This window comes from Zeugodacus cucurbitae, chromosome 2 (assembly GCF_028554725.1).
Source record: "Zeugodacus cucurbitae isolate PBARC_wt_2022May chromosome 2, idZeuCucr1.2, whole genome shotgun sequence".
NCBI lineage: Eukaryota > Metazoa > Arthropoda > Insecta > Diptera > Tephritidae > Zeugodacus > Zeugodacus cucurbitae.
Window position 1 is genome coordinate 40521107 of NC_071667.1, and position 21542 is coordinate 40542648.

General features: G+C 35.4%; 1 long non-coding RNA gene across 1 annotated transcript; it reads right to left on the reverse strand.

Annotated features, from left to right (window-relative positions):
- Positions 1-1801: 1801 nt before the first annotated feature.
- On the reverse strand, positions 1802-19559 carry LOC128924137 (uncharacterized). Its single transcript, XR_008472821.1, has 3 exons — positions 19311-19559; positions 3164-4831; positions 1802-3093 (listed from the first exon to the last, which is right to left on the reverse strand). It is a non-coding gene; the product is annotated as an uncharacterized LOC128924137 (long non-coding RNA).
- Positions 19560-21542: the final 1983 nt, after the last annotated feature.

The window sequence follows — 21542 nt, forward strand, 5'->3', positions numbered from 1 at the left end:
GGTGCCAATGCTGCATATGTCTTTCTGCTCTAATTTTTGTATTGTTTTGGAAAGGTATATGTCACTCTGTGGTTAGCAGAGCACTCAGTAGTAGTTTTTTATTTAATATGCCATCTATCTGTGGAGATTGTTCGATTTATCATTTTCAGGCTCACCGCTTAATCACGGGAAGTAAATGTATTGGTCATTTGTTGGGTCACCGTTTCGTTACTTAAATTTGGTTCAATGGTCTCCATGGTTTCATTCTTTTGTTTAAAAATGAAAAATTTCAAATTGTTGTTTTATTTATATAATATGGTATTTTACATTTTTTATAATTATTATAGATTATTTTTTATAGATTAGCATTTCAGTACAAAGTAAGCTTTCATTTTTATAAACGTTTTTGCGGCTATAATTTATACATTGACAAAATATGAAAGCACATGTAAATTTTCTCGGATAATTGAACTCGGTTAATTGATTTTCCCGCATAGTTGGTTCAAAATATATGTCATCAAAACTCATTTTCCGTTTAAATTTCCCCGGTTAATTCCATTAAATAATATTGTTGAAAACAAACGAATCTTCTAATCAACACTGTATAATTTTTTAATAATAAATTTGAATAACAAATATATATACATACATATGTACATAAATAGATTCATAGATACCTATGTAAGTATTTACATAAAATTGTTATTGCAATTTTTCCTATAATGGTAAAAAATATTCAAATACAAGTGGTACCTCGACATACGAGTTTAATTCGTTCCGCAACCTTGCTCGTATCTTGAATTACTCGTATCTCGAAGCAAATTTCCCCATACAAAACAATTGAACTACATACCATTAATCCGTTCCAACCTCCAAAATGTCACCCCAGTTATTTTTGTTACGTGGTTTTGAATAATAAAAACGTATTTATAAATATCAAATATTTATTACACAAAAACAAAAAAGAGAATGTAAAGAAATAAATTAGATATCCTCACTGGCCTTTGCCTTTTTCGCTACATTTTTCTCGCTTGCACCTGTAGGCCGTTTAGAAAAAAACATGTCCAAGGAGGTTTGTTTCTTCCTCCCTATCAGAATGTTTCGGAAATGAGTTAGGCAAGTGTCATTAAAAACGTCAGATGCACGACCTGTTGCAACTTTTTCTGTGTTTTTTTTTTCACGAGCTGTGAAACGCTCTCCCACATTCCTAAGATCTCCTTGATCTCACTTGTAGAAATAACCTCCTCCTCTGACTCTGACCGAACCGGGATTGTTAACTCGAATTTCGCTCGTAACTAAAATTTCATATCATTCACCATATTAAATAGCATATTAAACATTATTTTGTGAAATTTATGTTTACAAATTCAGAAAGCTTAGCCGTTGGTACCATTTTCCAGAAGTGCTTCAGGCAAGAACAGGTTCTTGCCGTGGACATCATAACTCATTATTGGTTCATCCAAATCAACAAACCAAAAATATTTGTTGAAAAAAATATGAACGATAAAAAAATAAAAGAGTAAAAACTGAATTCTTGATACATTTTGAACAAAACTTTTGTGGTAAAATTTTCGGCATATACTGACTCGAAAATTAGTTGTAATAAAGAATTGTAAAGAGAGTTGAAAATTTTTTCAACAGAATGGCTTCATAACTTTTCAAGAAATCTTGTCCACTGACTTCAAAATTCAAGTTTTGAGATAAATCCGATTAAAGTTTTACATTCTTGAAATTTTTATAATATCGATTTCTTACTTTTGGATAATATTTTAATATTGTCTATATATATAAGACAAAAAACATTCAAATTTTGATTCCCATGTAATCGCTTAATTCACCAAATGGTCCAAATTATTGTGAAATATTTATTAATACCTCCCGTCCTTAAGAGCAGGTTCGAATGGTAAAACCTAAAGCTGAACTTCAAAACCTTCCTTCAGAGTCGACTTAAATATTCGTAGCAGTATCGGTTTTGTTAAAGGACGTACCAAACCGTGTATAATCCGGTACAGATGATTTAGTCCTGACGTGGCTAGAGTGGAATATTTCCGCGAAATGGTTATGATTTTCTATCCACTGCGGAATGAACAGTAAGATCTTACTGAAAATGATAATGAACGAACTTGCATAACGCATCGTATTTTAATAGATATTTTAAAATGAACTACAAATGAGTTTCGGGTGTTAGCAATTTCAGAAATTAACCCTAATATTAGGTAGGTAGGTAGGTAAAGTAGGTGTCAAATGACGCACCTAGGCTTTTAGGAGGCCAATTGTGAATCCACCAGGACTAAAGCCCCTTACACTACAATGTCCTCTTTGAACCACTCTGTGGCATTTATAAAGTTGAGTAGCTCAACAAGTTTAACGAAGATGTTGTCTAGAAAATCATGTCCGATTGTTGTGAGTCTTTTCCTGTACAATGCTTTGCATTCACATAGAAGATGCACAACAGTCTCTTCTTCTTCTATTTCCTGGCAGCTTCTAGTCATTGTTTGGTAACCCCAGTCGGTAGGCATGTCTTCCAATAAGACAATGACCAGTTAGCACTGCCACTAGAGTTCTTATGTCCTTCCTTTTAAATTTCAGTAGCTGGCTCGCACGGCTTTTATTCCAATTAGGCCACGTCTGCCTGCTAGTTGAGCAAGTCATAGATTCTATCCACCTGGATTCAACCCAATCTATGACCTGCTTATCAATTAAGTGCTTACAAGTGGCTAACGGTATGCATTTATCCTCCTTACTCGGATCCAATTGTAATGTTGTGCCTAATCTGGCTAGTTCATCTGCCACACAGTTACCTGGAATATCACTGTGTCCAGGAACCCATTGCATAGCAGGCTTTCATTTATTGCAGCAATTTCAGCTTGAAACACGCTGCAGTAGTCTGGTAGTTGGAAGGCGATTCTGGTATCTAATTTTTCCGAAAAGACACCACCTCCCATTCGTTTATCTAGTTTAGATCCGTATGTATAAATGCTTATTTCTTTTTCCTTGTTTACCTCGCCCTTGTCCAACATCTCTCTAGTGGAGAAGGCGATATTGAGGGACGTATTTAGTTTTAATTCTAGTGGGTTTCGGAAATCCGTGGTAGTCGGTAGAAACGGGAATTTGCTAAGGATTTTAGAATGTCCCTGGTTATAAGTGACAAGTAGGGTGCATGTAGTACATGACCTATTCTTACCTGCACAGTTCAGTATAACGAGTAGTCCGGTGTCTTCAGTCCGCAAATACGACGTCCATTAACCCATGGCTCTTGAATGAGGACAAAGTCAGGCTGTTCTCTTGCCACGCGGTTAAGAAGGCCTGCTGCATTCTCCTGCGAGTCGCTTAAAAGCTCTTTCTCAGTATATAATTTTGAGTGTCTCAGACCCTTAGGAGTACTCACCTTGGTTATTGATGGCATCTGCATCCGCTTTAATCCGTAATTCAACCCTTGTTTTCGGTTTTTTTGCTGACGGCTTAGTCTCTTCAGCTGACCTTTGTCGCTTCACCGCTGCTTTTGGCGGTTAAATTTTAAAATTGGGTAGAATTGCTTTCGCGCATTCTATGGACTTCTGGAGCTCCTCCATTGATGGCGGTTGCAGATTTACCCTTCTTAATAAGTACGCATCACGTCGTCTCTCCGCATACTTTGCTGTTTTTACATCCTTGACCGTGAGAATGGGTCATTCTTTGGCGAAAACACTACTTACAACTCCAACTTTCGCATTACCGCCTGGCTCGGGCTGCCGCCTTTTACTGGAGTTAGGGTTAGCTGCAACTCGAGTGCTAGTGCTTGCCATTGCCTCTAGGCCAATCTTAGCTACCGCCTTTCCACTGGTCTTTTAGAGCTCGTTGAGAACGCAGCTATTTTTCCGGAACAACTAGTTTCTTCCGGCTTTGTCGGAGCGCCGGTCTCCTCTGCTGTTTTTCCTTTATTATTAATTGAACTCATTCTTGCACCCATGAACAGTTGAAGTGAACGGAAGTGCAATTTTCGGTGCCGTGGAAAAGTCTAAATTACATTGTTAACACATTGAGTGCCATGGCTACACGTTTTCGTGCGACAAGCATTGTCTGGCCTTAGGTAATGTCATTAGGGCCTAATGTTTGCCCTAAATTCTGGTCCAAGCTTCATAGAGATATCTTCATTTTTGCGGTTTTTATGATTAAAACTCGGAGGTTCTTTTTAATTTTGAAAATTTATTGGAATTCATTCGATATTTCGGAAAAAAGTATAAAAAAGATATTGAAAAATTAAAATTAGGATATGATAACTTCAATTACATTGATTTTTTACATTAATTTTTTAGATGTGTATATTTTGGGAAGCAATCAATGCACAATTCGGGAATGTTGGGGCATTGCGGACAGTACGTAGTTGTCCTTTTCATATTCTTTCTTGCTTCCTTCCGACTAAATTTTCTTTTTGCTTCAGCGTAGCATAAAACACAAGCACGTCGGATGGTTTTATTATTTTCATCTACTCTTTTGTGATAATATGTTTTGATTGCGATACAGGCTGCGGGGATGTGAGATCTAGTCGCACATTTTCGTACGACATCGATTTTTACGATTGCAATTCCATCGTGCAGTGCCATGTCGTAAGGAAACGTGCGACAAAAAGAAACCGTTATAAAATCCAAAATAAACCACAAAATCATCCGGGATTGGCGCAGAACTGAATATTTTCTACTTTTACACCAGTTTATAGCAAAAAATGTGCTTGGCACCCGGGGAAGGTTTCGTCAAAACCCCTTGACACTCAATGTGTTAAACTGAATGCGAAACCGAATTTTTTGTGCATGAAATAAAGACACAGAGTCCTGGCGTTGATTAAATGTTTCTTCACTTTTGTGGTTTGCGGAATCTTGTAGAAAGAGAAAGCAGAAGGAAAACAAAAACAACACAAAGCGTTATTGTGGATGGGGACAGCCGTACTAAACACGTGCGTAAGCAAATGATTATATGTACAATCAGCTGTTCTCTCCTTACAATTACCAGCTGTGATCAAAGCTGCCTTACAGGTTTAATAAATACAGAATAAAAAGTTTTATTACCAACTACATTACCGACCAAACGAAAGGTTGCTAACACCCAGTAGGGAAATTGCTAAAAACAAAAAAATGGCTGAACCTCAACATGAGGTGACGGCGAGAAATAGTCTAAGCACGTTTAGAGTAAATACAAAAGAGTTACAAAAGGCTAAGCAAGGTCAGACAAATACAGTTCAAAAAAGTAGTCCGTTATAACAAATTCTGAATAAACTAAACGAACAAGAAAAATTATTTAAGTCCATAAATGAGCGGCTCAGCGCTCTTGAATACCATATCCAATTTATTGATGAACAGCAACTCTTCGAAAATAATGCTATGGAACGCCAATGGTCTTTCCAAAAGTAAAAAAGAATTGGAAGCTATTCTAAACGACAGAAATATTGATGTATGTTTGTTGTCCGAAACACATTTTACGAACCATTCATTTTTAAAATTCAAAAATTATGACTTATACCACACTCCGCACCCGACAAACTCAGCACGAGGAGGAAGCGCGGTTTTAATCAAAAGTATTATTCAACATTTCGAAGAAGCCCAGATTAAGACTGAAGAAATTCAAGCTACAGCAATTTCAGTAAAAATGCACAGTCAGTCATTATACTTAATTGCTCTATATAGTCCGCCCAGGCATAATATGAAAACTGATACTTATACGAGTTTACTAAAAAAATATGACGGAAGGTACATTGGGGATCACGTTTAACTACAACCAAAGGTCGAGAACTACTGAAAGCTATAGAAGTTATTGGATACAATGTCATCGAAAGTATCGAAAATCAATTTACGTATTGAAGATAGCTCAGATTTAAGCTCTGATCATTCACTAGTGTTACTAACTTTATGTGAAAAACCAGTAATTTCGTCCAGCACGTGTTCTTTATCTAATAAACATACTGATTGGTATAAATTTAAGACTATACTGAATGAAGTCGATTTTAAGCTAAAGCGCATATCGACAGATGCCGACTTAGATTGTGAAGTTGAATCTTTCACAAAAGTAATTCTAAACGCTGTGTGGAACAGTACACCGAATATTCGCGTGAATCTAAGTGGAAACAAATTCCCAAAATACATCTTAGGTGGTATCCATAAAAAACGAAAACTTCGACGAAAATGGCAGCAAACTAGGTCGGTACCTGAGCTTCCGGATCCTTGCGATTTAGCTTTCAACAAAGTTATTTCAGTATTCAAAATTGAAAAAACAAAAAATTTAATGAAGTTGAAAAATATGTTTGAAATTAGGTAGCTCGCGGGGAGCTCCCGGGTACCCACTATAAGAAAACAATGCAATCATCTGTAAATGAGATTCAATACTGGGAAATGTTTCAACTAGAGAACTTGGGATAATAAATAAATAATTACATGAATTGGCAGCATAAATTTAGTAAAACTCCATTTATTATTCAGCACAATCAGGAAATATTATCTTCGATATAGAGTGTTCATCGCATAAAGGCCTTTTGCAATTGGTACAACTTTTTCGAGTTTTTCTTCGCCTTTTGATTGTCAGTTGGTAGCAAACGTGACAAGAACCATTGACTTTTTCCCTACCAGAGCTGTCGCGAAGCTCTATTTCTTGTTCAGCAACAGTAACAGGGGTGAGAGAAAATTTGGAAGCCAATCCTCATTTTCGCAATCATCTTCATATTCTGAGCTCTTATCTTCTTCTCCGAGTAAATTATTCAGATATTCCTTCTTTTTAGAACGAGTAAATCTAAATTAGCACCCAATAAACACGATCTCATGAGTAAAAAAGATATCAAAGTACGGTGAAAGTCGAAATATTATTGGAGAAAATTATGCTCACCTTCCGAATTGATAACGTGATAGATGATCTTCCATTACGAACTGTCAATTATAATCTCTCTAAAATGCTCGATTGAGTCCAAAAAGTGTTCGAAATTCTTCGATTATTAGTTAATAATGTCGATTCTTATGCAAAGCAGCTCTATGCTCATCGATGCAGTCAACTTTCCGTGCTTTACAAGACATTCCTCATCAACTGTTCACTTCTCACTGATTCACAGTTGCAAAGCCATAGATAAATTGATCAGAAACTCTTTTCTGACTCTCTCGCTTGTCTGGCAGCGGACCCTGATCTTTTTTCTGAGGAAAAGGCCAGATGCCAGAAGAATAGCGGTAAAACGAACTGCCAAAATCAGTGCGTTGTTGAAATTCTGTAGAATTAGATGTCCGTAGTTCGTAAAATTATTTATATATATGGGAGATATAGGCCTACTGGGGAACCGAGCTCTCAAAAATAATAGGGTTAAGATGCAATTTTCATACCTCAGTGGTACTGTGGAAATTGCATAATATCCAAAAGTTAATTATAAAATGCCCAATCTAATATTTTTCAGCAGTGGCATCTTTGGTAACTGTTAAAAAATGCGAGTTTTGAAAGCTCTCTCTCGAATCAAAGAGTTACATTTAAATTTATCTAAGGCCAAGCAGCGTCCGTCTGTACTCCGAAGTTACTGAAATGAGCCTTTTCTTCGATAATACCACAACTACAAACATTTCGGATATGTGTCGACGTGTAAAGATGAAAACTGACCATGTCACACCCACAGAGCGCGGGAAATCCCTCTACCGATTTCTCTTCCAGAAAAATAAGATGTGCGACAAGAGTCAAGCACAGCTAAAATACTTGTTATATTCTCTTAAGACAATTATTAAATTGTTTTTTCAGAATTTCGTTCGCTTCCAAACTTCGAAAGTATTTTATTAGTGTGGTGGGTACCCTGCAGTATTTGCAAATCATTTGAGAAACACATTTACACCTAACGATGGATATGAGCTAAACTGTGAAAATAGTTGGTTGGATCCATTTGTCAGCATTTCTCTAGTTACTAGTAAAGAAATTAAAAGTCTTATCAGGAACGCAAGGCTCAAAAAAGCTCATGGGTTTGATTTAATAACCGGAGAGATAATATGCAATCTACCAAAGAATTGTATATAAAAATTGTAAAAATTGTAAACAGCGCATTATACTTAAGATACGTTCCATCGCTTTAGAAAGTATCTGAAGTTATTATGATACCTAAGCCGGGTAAACCACTACATGATGTCACATCTTACAGGCTGCTGCCAGCTCTATCGAAAGTCTTCCAGAATGTTCTCATAAAGAGGCTCAAATCAATAATATATCGAAAACACCTTAACCAGTACATTAGTTCGGCTTTCGTGCTCATCATTCAACAATTGACCAGGTACAATATTGCGAAATAATTGCTTCCTACCTAAAAGATAGATACTTTCGCATAAAACAAGAGAATGCATACTCAAACTTGCAACCGATAGAAGCGGGTGTTCTCCAGGGAAGCGTGTTGGGGCCAATGCTTTACTTGTTTTTTATAAGTGATATCCTCACTGACTCAAGTTATGTGACAGTGACATTTGCGTATGACACTGCCCTATTAGCAGCAGGAGAGTCAACCTCAATATCTACCCTTCGAGTGCAAATTGAATTCGATTCCAAATCAATGCACGTAGACTTTACTTAAAAAAAAAAACATCATACCATCCCATTTATATAAATGGTGCTCCTATACCACATCACAATAATGCTAAGTACCTAGGAATCACCCTAGATGCTAAACTTCGCTGGAAAGAGCGTGTCAGGAAAAAAGGGGTGAGCTTGATATAAAATCCTTTCAATCGAAAACAAGCTGTTTTATAATCAAGTACTAAAGCCAATTTGGGCCTATGGAGCTCAACTATGGGATTGCTCAAGTCAAAGCTGTATTGCCTGCATTCAGTGCTTCCAAAATAAGGTACTAAGAAGTATAGTTAATACTCATTGGTATGTTAGATCTGTTGACCTTCACTGTGATCTTGGTGTGAATTCAGTAGTAAACGAAATAACCAAACTTGCAAAAAATCACGAAATGAGGCTTACAGGCGCTCTAACATTGAGCTTTTAATTATTATTTTTAACTTATTAGAATTTAAGTTAGTTTAGTATTTAATCATTGTATAGGTACAATTGTAATAAAAAAATTATTGGACCCACGAGCGTAGGGAAAATTGGGTCCCCTTGCTCATAGCCCCGCTACGCAAGTAAGGCTACCTTATTACGGAGGGCGCCAGGTATCCGTAAGCTCCGTTTGAGACTGGGCTATTTAAGGGTCCCCAGTGAGGCTGATCCTCGGCACGGGTCGCATGACACCTTGATCCCGCCCTTTTTGTACCCCAACCATGGTAAGACCTCATCGTTGAATGCTGTGCTATTGAAGAACAACGAACCCTCAGCGATAAGGCCAAACCTTAGCTAGAGACCCCCCGACTGCAGCTAGTCGGACCCTTCTAGTCCTTTCCTGTTGCAGTCGTGGCACTGTGGTATCAATTTCCAGTTGGCTCGCTCGGGGAGGGTTCAGTGGGGGATTTTTGCCAACCAACCCTAATATTAACTTGTTACATTTGCATGTCGAAGATTCAACTCATAATGGAACTGAATAGGATTGCAATATTAGGCTTATTAAACTACCCCCTTAAATTCCGATTGGAGAAGAGAGTTTAAATATTAAGCAAAGAACTTACTTGACCCATTTGATGCACCAGCTAAAACCAAGTTGCCCATTTTATGAGTTCATTGGGGATGGAGCAGGTGTAGGGAAAAGTCGTTTGATATCTGACCATCGCTTCAATTCCATACCTGGATCCAATCCAAGTACATTAAAGGTTCTCCTTTGTGCGCCTACGGGCAAAGCAGCATTCGGAATAGGTGGACTGACACTTCATTCAATATTTTCTTTACCTGTCAATCAGTGGAATAGAGATTTAAAGCCTCTTAGGAATGACATTGTTAACTCTTTGTATACTAAATATGCTGATTTAAAACGAATCATAATTGATGAAATATCAATGGTAGGCTCGTATGTTTAGCTTTGTTGATGCTAGACTTAAACAAATTTTTAAAACAAAGAACAGTGTGTTCCCCTTTGTGGGACTTATTCCAATATTTTGAAGAAACTATGACACAAAGGGAGGATCAGGCTTTTGCTATAGCATTAAACCGCATGGCATCTGGCACTAGACAAATGATGATGTATCATCTGTAGAAGTTGCCGATAATGCGACCCATTTGTTTTGGCCAAACGAAGAGTCGAATCATTTCAAGGCTCTTAAGCTCAGTCGAATTCCAACGAAGCTACTTCTTCAACTGCAAAATACTCTATAAGGAATGGGTATAGGTGATAAACAAGAGAATATCAAAACATCTGAAACGCAGGGACTTCCTTATGAGTTGACACTAAAAACCACTGCAAAGTGTATGGTTACAGTGAATATAAACACTTGTGATGGCTTAGTTAAAGGGGCAACTGGTCAACTAATGCAAATTGATTTTCATAGTAATTTGCCAATAATTCTTTGGATTAAATTCTTGGAACCTTCTGTTGGTTTGATAGCACGTTCAAACAAGCCTCATACTCTAGAAAGTTCTTGGACCCCAATTGAAAAAGTTAATAGATCTTTTCAATATAAAGGAAATGAGCAAATTACAATTGAAAGAAATCAATTTCCTGTTGTTCCAGCAGAGGGAATAACTATTCACAAAAGTCAGGGGGCCACATATAGTAAAGTTGTCGTTCATACTCGACCAAGAATGCCCAGAGCTTCGATATATGTCGCTTGCAGTCGAGCTACTACGGCAGAATGTCTCATTGCCGGAAATGTTATCCCTCCTTATACATTTTCTGAATCGGATCCAGTATTTAGAGAACTTATAGAATTAGGCACATCTAAAGCACTGATTACAAATTTCAATTGTATGCTTTCTCGAACATTAACAGTTCAAATTTTATTTCATAACGTTCAGAGTCTCCATGCTCACATTAATGATATCAAAGGAGACTACCTGATGCTAACTTCGGATATTTTTTTTCGTAGAAACTTGGAGTTATCCTTCTGAACATTTTCAAATACTGAAATAATTAAATTTATATTTTCTTTCCGAGTAGATCATTTAACTCGTGGTGAAAAAGTGTTTGTGGGTTGAATTTACCCGTGTATAATATAACCGAGTAGAAATGAAGCATCCCAAGTGAATGGCAATCAGAAACTTTCCTCAATTGCGTGAATTTCTACATATGACCCTATCACCCCAATTCTTACTTGGTAATACTTATTTCAATATACTCAATAATGATAACGTAAGAAATAATCATAGCAAACCTCAGTTTGATCGAGAAACGGCCTACAATGCAGCGGCACGGCTTCCGCTCTAGTTTAGTGCCGACGCAATGTGTAGTTGTTGTTATTTTTGGAAATGAACTTTATTGAGCAACAATGATATTGTTTATTTGCAGAATATTGCTGAATTAAATTTCTGATTATGGTTGCAGCATTCTTGTCTGAATATTTACCTGCTACGACAACTTTGTTGTTGTATATTTTGTTAGCTATGCTAGCTGTGATAACTCCCCCCTTCTTAAGCATCAGTGTCTCGCTAATTAAGAATTATTGGCTACTGAAAGCTGTGGATAATCTATTAATGGTGGGCACGGATGCCGTTTGTCTTTTTATTTATGGTCCAAAAAGTGGACCAAATGTACTAAACCTAATGTGAATCCGAAGAATAATTTATAATACATTCATTTTATTAATAGAATTTTTATTTTGTTTATTACTCATTTTATGGTTTTCTCATCTTTCAGGGATACGGGTACAGGTACATCTATTAATATATTACTTATTATTAAATTTAGTGTCAATTTATACATTTAACAAATATTGGATATTGTTCAGGTTTATGTGCTTATATCACACTAAACATAAAAAATAACAAAATATAGGATAATAATAGGATGAAAATAAAACGTCGTTGCGTTGACTTGGATTTTCAAAAGAGTTTTCAACCGAGTTAATATTATTTTTTCAAATTATTCGTTGTTTGACGTGTCCTTGAACAATTTCAATTTTTCGTTTAAATTTTCATATCAAAATTTTTCATTTTCAGCCCTAGTGCACAGACTTGACAAAACAACAAAAAAAATTTAAAATTTTTTTCATATTTTTATCAAGTAAGAAATTTTTTGGTATTCAGTGAAAATTTTGTTAAAATAAAAAGCTTCAGTACGCATAGCTTTTACCAACACGTGTGGGAAACCAAATAATGAAAACAGTTGATTTCTGTCCAATTATATTGAATTGAATTGAAAAATTTATTTGAATTATTCTATAAAGTACGTTTTCACATGCATTTCAATATTTGTTGCAAAATAGTTAATAATTTAACTTCAACTTCGGCAGGCGTGAAGTTTCTGAGAGTGCGCAAATATTCCATGCTCCGAATCTGAACCTATTTTTATACTCTCGCAACAAAAGTTGCTAAAGAGAGTATAATAGTTTTGTTCACATAACGGTTGTTTGTGTCACCCAGAAATAAACGAGTTAGATATGGTGTTATATATATATAAATGATCAGTATGACGAGTAGATTTGAAATCCGTATGTCTGTCCGTCTGTCCGTGGAAGCGATAACTTGAGTAAAAATTAAGATATCTTAATGAAACCTCGAACACATATTCCTTGGCACCCTGAGGAGGTTGCTTTCGAAATGGGCAAAATCGGTCCACTGCCACGCCCACAAGATGGCAGAAACCGAAAACCTATACAGTGTCATAACTAAGCCATAAATAAAGATATGAAAACAAAATTTGGAACATAGGATCGCATTAGGGAGGGGCATATTTGGATGTAATTTTTTTTTAAAGTGGGCGTGACCCCGCCCCCAAATAGGTTTTATGTATATATCTCGCAAATCAAAAAAACTATATAAACCAAACTTTCTGCAGTCGTTTCTTTTAGCCATTTCCTTATACATTCCAAAAATAAAGGAAACCGGATAATAACCACGCCCACCTCCCATACAAAGGTTAGGTTGAAAACTACTAGAAGTGGGTTAACTGATTAACATCAATAAATTGCGAGAGTATAAAATGTTCGGTTGCACCCGAACATAGAATTTCCTTACTTGTTATGCATAAGGTCGTTATTTGGATGAGTGTTTGTTTTAACCGAGCCTTCTTCATTGTGGCTTCGTTCAGAAGTTTGGTTTACGATTGACCGGTTATCAGCCTATCTATCCGATTCTGATGTCGAGATATCGACTGAAGCCTCCCAGATCTGATGCAAAGTATTTTGTTTGGTTTTACAACCCCATTTACTCTATATAGATGATAACGCCTTTAAATTGTCGCTAGAGCCTCGTTAGCCTCCCTAACCAAGCAGGGAGTGCCGCGAGTTAAGGAAGATAACATTCCTTATCATACTCACGAACCCAAATACATCAATAAATCCTTATCAGCTGTAAACATAAAAACATGTCTCATGACATATACACATAATAATGTATTGTAATTATCAGTAACAGATAAGAACTTATCCTAATATATTTATCAGCTTAAAATAAGAACACAACAGAACAACATGAATTTTAGTACAAATAGTTGTAAGCAAACCTAATGTCCTTTAGAATGGGTATTGCCACCAAACGTAAAGGTGGATATATTTAACTAAATAAATAAATAAAATAATAAACACAATATTATTATTATTTAACTGGGGGCCCAACCGGGATAGTAAATCAACTTGCTTTCCAGCCAGTCTTTGAAATATAAGACTTAAAAAACCAAAATCCACGGTCTTAAAGAAAGACACATCAGGTTCCTGAAAAATTGGAACAAAAACAGAATTCTGAGGAACCACTAAAAACTGGAGCACATCAAGAACGTCCGGAAGGAAACAAGAGCAAAAATCCACTGCAGTCGTAGAAAATCAGAATCAGTTACGATGACATCAGAAATGGCACAACTACGCGCACACATCGACGTACTAACTCAAACTTTGCAGCAGCAAAGCATTGAGATGCAGAATCGACTACCAGCGATTGAATCATGCCAATCGTTTAAAGGAGTATCGACGGTCGATCAACACGAAGCAATACGCTTGCACATAAACGACCCCACAAAAATAACAGGAGCTGCAGCAGATATTCTTACAAACCACAACACGAAGATGAATTTGTATTCCATAATAAATAGATTGGATTACAAGTTTGCGGACCAAAGGCCACTATACGTCCTTTTAGAGGAAATGAAAAAGATCGTACAAGGAAGGAAAACCTTAGCCGAATTCCACAGTGAAGTGAGCAAAGCGCTTAATTTGGCATTATCAAAAATTGAGATGTCCGAAAATCAAAACAGTGGTTCTATGAAAGACTATGCAAACCAGGAAGTAGTAAGGACCTTCATCCTAGGGCTAAATATCAAATATACAAGTGGAACATTGTATAGTCATAACCCTAAAGATTTGGAAACAGCTTACGCAGTACTATTTACCACGACAATGTGAATCGCCAATTCGAGGTACATTCTAACCTGCCAAGGGGGAACGAGCAACAACGATTCCATCAACTTGATGATAAAAGGAAATATAATCCTCGCTTCAATGAAGGCCAAGCTTATTCACATAGAGAGGACGCACAACATCATCAATACAGCCCAAACGTCAGAATACAGAGGAATTATCAACCGCAACAACAACTTGCACCAGAACCAATGGAAGTGGACAGTTCGCAGCAGTACCACCAACATATTACTTCAATCAACCAAGGAATCCGCCTCACCAACAAAATCCATTTAAAAGAGATAGGAACGTCTCGTCACAAAACTTCCATCAACAAAAAATGCAACGCATCAATCAAACCGCACAAGCAGACTACGATGGACATTTTGAGACACGGAGTACTTTTTTAGGCGAGTAAACGGGTTACCTTGTATCAAAACAAAATGTGGTTTAACCGGCACACCCGTTACAATTTAATGGATACAGGATCAACTAATATTATATTAGCAACAAATGTAAAATCGGTAAGTCAATACAAATTATTCCTTTTTTATTATGAAATAGATAAGCTAAATGTATTCGATATGATATTAGTAGAACAGGGAGTTGGAACTCTTAGCAGAAGTGAATTTATTTGATTATAGTTTAAAGTACCAGAAGGAAGTGACCCATAATGTAGAACAAAAAATTAATTTTACTATTAATAACACTCAATACGAAGAAGACATTAGAAAACTAATGCTAAAAAACGTTCAAATAAGTGAAACTCTTCCTTACGATAGTAAGGATATCTTACGAGAATATATTGGTAAATATGCATATGTATATACAGACAATGTATTAATATTCTCTTCCTCACCCGAAGAACATATTGAACACGTTTCAACTATAATAAATGCACTATATAAAGCCAATATGAAAATTTCAGACGAAAAGTCACATTTTTTTCAAGACTCAGTGGAGTATCTTGGCCACATCATTAAGCATAATAGGATTACTATGGATCCAAATTCCAGAAAATTTATTAGGAATTTTGCATCTATCACTAAGCCCTTAACTATTCATTTAAGAGGAGATCAAGGAATGATAAGAAAAAATCAGAGCTCCAAAGTAGACATAAAATTAGACGAGGCAGCACTGGATGCACTGCAAAAAATAAAAATAGCACTTAAGGAACAAACAGAACTCTTTCAACCAGATTTCTCGAAACCATTTGATTTAACTACTGATGCAAGTAATTTTGCTATTGGGGCAGTCCTATCTCAAAATAAACCACCAATTGCCTTCATTTCAAGAACATTAAATGATACTGAACAGAATTATAGCACAAATGAAAAAGAACTATTAGCCATAGTTTGGTCACTTCAAAAGTTACGAAACTATCTATATGGGGTAGCAAATTTAACTATTTACACAGACAATCAGTCCCTCATATATTCAATATCAGACAAGAATCCGAATACGAAATTAAAAAGTTGGAAAAATTTAATTGAAGAATATGGAGCAAAACTTGTTTATAAACCAGGACACCAAAATGTTGTAGCAAACGCTTTATCAAGACAACAAATAAATGCGACTACTGATAGTTCTCAACATTCGGCAGAAAGTTCACCTGTAGAACATTTCAAAAGTGTAAACCATTGAATTCATTTAAAAATCAAATTGTACCTATTTAGGATCCAGCCAACGTAGGCGTATCAACGAAAACAATTTTTCCAAATAGAGTACGTCATACAATCCACTACAAAGACAAGAATTACTTAATAGAAAAATTAAAAGAAGTTGCAAGACCAACTGTCACGAACGCTTTAAAAATAGACGAGTAAATATTATTTCATGTCAAAGATGACATTATTGCTAATTTTCCAACTTGCACATTTGTAATATCACCAAATCTATTGATAGATGTTATAAACATAGACGAACAAAAGGAACTAGTAGTAAAGACACAATTATAAAAATAACACACAAGAAATTTTACTTACACATTTTTGGCCCAACGTGAAGGAAATGTGTAGAACAGAAACAATAAAATGTGAAATTTGTTTACAACACAAGTATGAAAGACATCCAAACAAACAACCTATAGGAAAATCTCCAATTCCAACAAAAGTAGGGGAATACATACAGATGGATATATTTCACATGAACAACATCAGCTGTATTGATAAGTACTCAAAATATTGTTACTTACGAAAACTGGAAAACAAACTAAATTGTCATGAGTACATAGAGGAAATATTATCTCAAGTGTACGCCAACGCCAAACATCTTATGACTGATAACGAAAATGTGTTCGTAGGCAACGTAGCGAAGGCAGTCTATAACAGACTTCAAATTACACATGCATTGACTCCAATACACCATTAAACAACGAACGGTTAAGTTGAACGAGTTCTCAGTACGCTAATCGAAATTTCGACAAGTTTAGCTAGCGAAAACAAAACAGCTCCTGGCGAAGAATTGTTTAACGCGGTACGACAGTACAATAAAACTATTCATTCAACTATAGGATACAAACCGGAAGACGTATATTTCAATCGGGACAAGTATCCGGAAATAGAAGATATTTTACTCAAAAATCAAGGAAGAGTATTAAATCATCACAATAAAAGTAGAAAGACAATAACATATAAGTCAGGAGATATAATTTATACCCGAACGGACAGACGGAATAAAAGTACCAAATAATAAACATACTTTAAAAGAAGATCGCGGTGCAACCATTCTAACTGAGAGAGGACAAATTATCCATAAGGACAGCATTCGAAGACAGGCTACAGCGGTATTATAATAATATTTACAATTTACTCCTCTTTTGCAGATTTAGTGACTGACCTCAGTAATAGAAAATTTGTTTTGACTCACAGACATAGTGTATTTATTTGAAGACACACATATGTTGTACCATGTAGCCAATTTAACGACTATACTTACAGCGTACGAAAATATAATGAGGAACAGGTATAATGCAAATTCGAATGAAGAAGAGGCTATTCTTGTCAGTAAAATAGACGACGTTCACTAAATTTTTTAGGCTCAATTATAAAATTCGTCACAGGAACACCAGACCATGCCGATTTAATAAAAATAAAAACCGGCTTAAATTACTTAACTGAAAACAATAACAAACAAAGGAAGATTAACACTCAGTTTGAAAAATTATTAGAAAAATTAGATCCGAAATCTGTTGTAGAAGAATTTGTAATCAGAGAAGTTTACAAAGAGTTAGAGACAATTACAAATACTATTAATTTTGCTAGAAATGGAAATTTTTACTCTGCAACTTTAAACTTCATCAATATTCACGAATTGATTTCAAATGCAATTTTTGATGTTCCTGTCATAAATATATTAGAATATTCGGATATCCACGTATGTATGTACAGGAATGCGATAATCACAATATATAAATACCTTATCATTAATAATAAATTTAAATTATACAATTTAATTCCGTTAGCCTACAAACATGGAAAATTACAAATTGAAAGAAAAATATCAAAATATGAAAATAAATTTATAAGAGTATCTAAGTGTAAAAATAAAGTAGGAATAAATATTTGTAAACAAGAATTGCTAGATAATTGTACCATCCCTTTACTAAAGCATATTGTAATATTGTTCAAGAAAACAATGATCCATTATTAATATTAGATCATGGAAATATTATAATTGACGGAAACCATATATGGAACGGCCGACATATTACAGGCACAAAATTAATTCAGTTTAATATTAGCACTATTTTTGATAATAAGACATATATTAACCATGGCCGCCTCAGTAAAGGCATGTAAATGTTACCAGATTAAACAAGAAGCCAAAAACGCCGACTTTTCGAGCAGGTATATGAAATGGAAGTACAGCGACTCCAAACATAGCGCCTTTGAAATGAGGACATTTCATTTTAACAGAGGAGAGAGTTAAGGAAGATAACATTCCTTATCATACTCACGAACCCAAATACATCAACTAATCCTTATCAGCTGTAAACATAAAAACATGTCTCATGACATATACACATAATAATGTATTGTAATTATCAGTAACAGATAAGAACTTATCCAAATATATTTATCAGCTTAAAATAAGAACACAACAGAACAACATGAATGTTCTGTCGATTGTACAAATAGTTGTAAGCAAACCTAATGTCTTTAGTCTTAGTATTGCCACCAAACGTAAAGGTGGATATATTGAACTCAATAAATAAATAAAATAATAAACCCAATATTATTATTATTTAACTCGCGCGTAGTTGAGGTTGATTGATGATCGGATGGCAGAGGCTATTCGCTCCACCGCAAAGCCATAGAATACTACATAATATAACACATACACATATGTACATATTTGTGATTTCAGTGATTGTTATTTTTAAATCACTGTGATTTTATATTGCTATTGCGATCGCAACAAAAAAATGAATTTATGAGAATTTGTACTCCACAATTATTATTTTTTGCATTTTTTTACTGCCTCCCCTAAATAAAAGCGTTGGCGGAACGTTTTTTAACGCTCAGCGTTAACATTGATGCGCCATCCCTAAGACCGATTTCACACAGGCAATTTTTGTTGCGGCAATTCTTAGCTTTATAGGAGAGGGGGCGACGAAGAGAGGAGAATTTCTCTCTCTTTCGCTTCCCTTGGTCGCCCCCTCTCCTATAAAACTAAGAATTGCCGCAACAAAAATTGCCTGTGTGAAATCGGTCTAAATAAAAGCGAAACTTCGTTTTTCGCAGCCAACTTTACTTCGGAACGCTCTGTCAAAATAGAAAATTTCAACCGCTCAGCGTCGCCGTCGCGTTATTTAGGTATGCGCCATACAAATTGTATGGGCATGAGAATTTTTTGACAGTCATTTGCCGCCGCCGCTTTTATTTAGGGAGGGTAGTTACATTTACATTTTTATTAATTTTAACGATATCCAAAATATACCTGTTTTTGTAATCACAATTAAATAATTAATGCATTTTGGGTGCATTTAACTGCTTTTGTATCACATTTAACTAAATTTGTTACTGTGATCACTGAACAGTGATTGCTACTTTCGAACTGTTACTGGTACTGAACTGTGATTGTTGCTTTTCGAACTGCTATTGCTACTGAACAGTGTGTACTATGATCGAACAAAAGCACTGAACTTCTCTATAGCTACAGTCAGCGAACTCAAATTACTGAACTGCTATTGCGATTGTAAATCACTACTATTTACAAAAATTGATCGCTGTCGCTATATGTGATTTTTCAATCACAGTGAAAAAATCACCGGTAGTGAAACATTGCTCATAACTAGTACATATGTTTTTTATACTCTCGCAACCTGTTGCACAGAGTATAATAGTTTTGTTCACATAACGGTTGTTTGTGTCACCAAGAAATATAAGAGTTAGATATGGGGTTATATATACATAAATGATCAGGATGACGAGCAGATTTGAAATCCGGATGTCTGTCCGTCCGTCTGTCCGTCTGTCCGTGCAAGCGATAACTTGAGTAAAAATTAAGATATCTTAATGAAACTTGGAACACATGTTCCTTGGCACCCTGAGGAGGTTGCTTTCGAAAATGGGCAAAATCGGTCCACTGCCACGCCCACAAAATGGTGGAAACCGAAAACACATAAAGTGCCATAAATAAAGCTATGGAAATAAAATTTGGTATGAAGGATCCCATTAGGGAGGGGCACATTTGGATGTAATTTTTTTGGAAAAGTGGGCGTGACCCTACCCCCAAATAGGTTTTTTGTATATAACTCGCAAACCAATAAAGCTATATAAACCAAACTTTCTGCAGTCGTTTCTTTTAGCCATTTCCTTATACAGTCCAAAAATGAAAGAAATCGGATAATAACCACGCCCACCTCCCATACAAAGGTTAGGTTGAAAATTACTAAAAGTGGGTTAACTCACTAACGAAAAAGTCAGAAACACCAAATTTTACATAAGAAATGGCAGATGAAAGATGCACTCAGATCTTTTTACAAAATGGAAAATGGGCGTGGCGTCGCCCACTTATGGGTGAAAAACCAATTCGGTATATAATATTTTCTTGACACCCTGATGACACGTGTGAAAAATGGACGAAATTGGTTCACAACCACGACAACTTCCCATATAACTCATTTTTGAATTTCATCTTATTCCTTCACTTTATAATATACACATTAGGAACCAATGAAGATAGCGAAATAAAACTTTACACAAACACTGTATATGATCTGATGCATCACTTGTGAAAAAATTGTCAAAATCGAACCATGACTTTTCAAGGCCCCTGAAATCGAACATGAAGAACTCAGTGCCTAGAGGTAATTTTTCCCCGAAAATATATTTAGGTAAATCTCTAAGATATTTTAATGTAATTCATTCCCTCTGAAACAGTTTCTCTCTGTACCTGAAATGGTAAAAATCGGGTCATAACTTCCCCCAGATCCCATATACCTAATTATAAGTAATATTAAATTAAGTGAGCGTATAGTCTTCGATACATTGTATCTTGGTGGTGAAAACGAGTGAAATCGGTTTAGGAATTACCTCAGTCCCCATATACTATTTATGATGATTTTCGTTATTCTATTGAACTTTATACCTAATATATGGGTCGACTTGTGTTATCTTTATAAAATTACATCAATAAATTGCGAGAGTATAAAATGTTCGGTTACACCCGAACTTAGCCCTTCCTTACTTGTTTTATAATATATTTAAAAATATTTGGAATGCAATTTTGATTTAGTTGGTTGTTATGTTTAGCTTCAGAAAAGTTCCTTGGGGACAACGAAATCTAAACTTTGCTCATTATTGGCAAAAATTTGCAAAGCTGTAAACGCATGCAATATATAGAAAACAATTTCCTCAAAGTTACCCTCATTATCTTCATTTGTACATACAAAAAAGGGATAAATAAACTTCTTAATATAAAACGGGCTCAATAACGCGAGCCATCAACAAGTTCCTATTTTTCCTCTTTGTTTAAAAATAACGACAAAAGTAAAATATCTCCATTACAACAAATTCACTTTCACAACTATCCACGACGAGATATTTTATTTGTGAAGATCATTTTACTTCTTAACAACTTATCAAAAAAAAAGCTTTTTATTTTAGACACATTATACGAAATGCTTGAAAAATTTCAAATTTTTACAAATTAGAAATTTGTTGAATT